The sequence below is a fragment of the Lithobates pipiens genome, unplaced genomic scaffold (genome assembly GCF_037356315.1).
Source record: "Lithobates pipiens isolate NorthernLeopardFrog02 unplaced genomic scaffold, aLitPip1_a1.2 Scaffold_13, whole genome shotgun sequence".
Classification (NCBI taxonomy): domain Eukaryota; kingdom Metazoa; phylum Chordata; class Amphibia; order Anura; family Ranidae; genus Lithobates; species Lithobates pipiens.
Genome location: NW_027507718.1, coordinates 477,096,698 through 477,099,290, shown reverse-complemented (window position 1 = coordinate 477,099,290; position 2,593 = coordinate 477,096,698). Strand labels below are relative to the sequence as shown.

General features: G+C 44.4%; 1 pseudogene; it reads right to left on the bottom strand.

Annotated features, from left to right (window-relative positions):
• Positions 1–2,022: 2,022 nt before the first annotated feature.
• Positions 2,023–2,130, bottom strand: LOC143979966 (U2 spliceosomal RNA; annotated as a pseudogene).
• Between the last annotated feature and the right edge of the window lie 463 nt (positions 2,131–2,593).

Sequence of the window (2,593 nt, the reverse complement as noted above, 5' to 3'; positions counted from 1 at the left end):
TCACGCCCTCACACGCTCTGCGCATGAGCGATCGCTTTTTAAATACAGGACTTTTTACTTGCTAGCAACTCTTTGTTTTAAACCTGTTTTTATGCTAATTGGAGACTTGTGGAAGCTCCCAAACTGCATTTGTGTCATTTACTCCAATAAATCTTTTTGATGAGACAATATCACACTATTTGGAGTATCATATCTTTTTTGCAAGATGTGCACAATCTTTTGAACACTTGGGATACTTACCGTGATTGAGAGACCATCCGGGACACAGAGGTCATTGACAAGAAGAGATCAAGGAGGCCCAGGAGATCTGGAGTTCATTTCTGGGGATCTGTGATCCAATTCGGGCTCTTTGACCTCCCTGAGAAAGGGGGGGGGGGGCGCTGGTGGTCCGGTAAGCCTTTCTTTTACTAGAGGTGACGGGTATCACGAGGTCAAGCAATCACACCAAGTCACATATTCATATGAAGATTTTTAGTCACTTTTATGGACTTCCTTTAGATATTAACTATATATTTAATTATTTTTTCTCATCATATTTTTTGCACTTTTATTGTAGCACTCTCCATATATCTTTTGGTCTTGTATATTCCTTAGTTTTGCTTGATCTATGCAAGTTTTATTTATTTGCAGTATTCAGCAATTTCTTGGTTTATATGCGATTTTATATGTGATTTATGCAAGTTTTTTGCATTATTTAGCATTTTTTTGTTTTGTATGTGATTTATGGTAACACTGTTCACATTATATGGTCACTAATTTGCACTTTTCTGTAAGTTGTGCCAAAAAACTTTCTCCATATATTTTAGCGCTGCACTTTTTTCTACACATTTATTTATACCTTATATCTGGGTTATAGCGTTCAGCTGCTGCATGCTGTTTTTTCCCAAGCCCGAATATTACCCTCTTTTTTAAATTCTAGTATTATGCCTTTCCTGGATCTTTTTTTTTTTTTTGAAAGCCTGTGGTGTGCAAAACACACTCAAAAACTTCACCCAGTACATAAAAAATGTGCACACACATAAAGAGTGACACAACAAAGTGCACACAGGTACACAAGCCCTCTAAAATCAGAGGGTCTTGTCCCGAATCCCCCGGGGCGTTAGACTCCAGACAGGGACAAGGACGTGTAAAACTTGGTCTTTCTGGCCGAAACCAGGCAGACCCCGTTCTTTGGAAGGTCTGCCGAAAACAGACCCACCCAAATACTAGGTGAGGCTCCCCCAGAGGGAGACCCCAACCCTAAGAGAGAGGGCGAGCTAAGCCAGAAGGCCATGTCCATCCCCTCCCCGGACTTTCAGGACAGGCCCTGGGACCTGTGACCCTACTTGTCACAGCAAACAGTGAAAGTGACAAACTAAGACATGACACACACACAAGAAAATAAATAAATAAAGTGGGGAAGGGATAGTGGAGAGGAGAGTGAAAAGGTGGCCATTGTGTAAAACAATGACCAGGCCCTCCGGCCAGGAATCGAAAATTCCTCTGGTCCCAGCCAAAAGGCCGGCCCAAGAGGCAGGTGCTAAAAAAGCGTGCTATTGGTGCAGTGACCGTGGTGCCCAAAATCCATCTTAAGGCACCCCTGGAGTGCCACTCCAGGGGCACATACTCCAAAGGCTTTCAAGACCGCCCTGACCAACGGTCTGGACCACAGTAGCCCCCACCCCAGGCAGGAAGGCATGAAGATCAGGAAGCTTGGTGAGAGCCCTTTGTCATCAGGCTCCACCGTCGCTCCCGTCACTCCTACCTAATTACATTCAGGAAGTACTAACCGCTCCTCCCCCGCAGCTTAGAGAGGAGCCGGTATTCACTCCCGAAAGACTGTCCAGGGCTAGAACTACCCCAATCCAGGCCAGAAGGCCAGGTACTCGACCCTCTGGGTCAGACCAGTAGCAACACCCATCCTCACCGGGAGCACCCTTCCAGACGGCTCAGTCTCGACCATGCATCGGCCCCCAGTTTACTGTCGGGCGGCCTAACGTGACCCCTACTGAAACCGTCCTTCTGGAAGCTAATTACGCCATCGGAGAGTGCTGACCAAACCCTCTCTATTAGGGATGGAACAGCGCCTCCTTTGGCAACTGATAAGAACAGATACTACACTTGATCTTAGCCAAAAGGTTGAGATGTGATGCCTTTCCTGGATTAGATGTAATGAATAATATTTCATATTTATGCCACAATATTTTGTCAATTTATTTTGATTGTAGATACTTCAAGTTATGGGGTGCTAGCTTATAGTGACCCCAGTAATCTGCTTTTAATCACTATTACATATTTGAGTTAGAAGTCTCAGTATTTTTCTCATACATGCTCCCTGTGCAGCAGGACGAATTCACAGAAAACGAGACCAACCCAAATATAACAGTGGAAAAGTACAATGTTTTTTGGTTGTGTAATCCCTCACTGTCATTCATGCAATGCCATGACTTGCCTGACTAAGGGGTCCTGCGTGGCCCTGAAACTTTTCTATGCTGTGCTGTGATCAGTTCGAAAAAAAACATTTGGACGTTATTTGAAGATTCTTGACGTGCTGCCAAATATGTATCGTATATTGATCTGTGAAGTTGATGAAGATGCTGCTGAGATGTTGCTG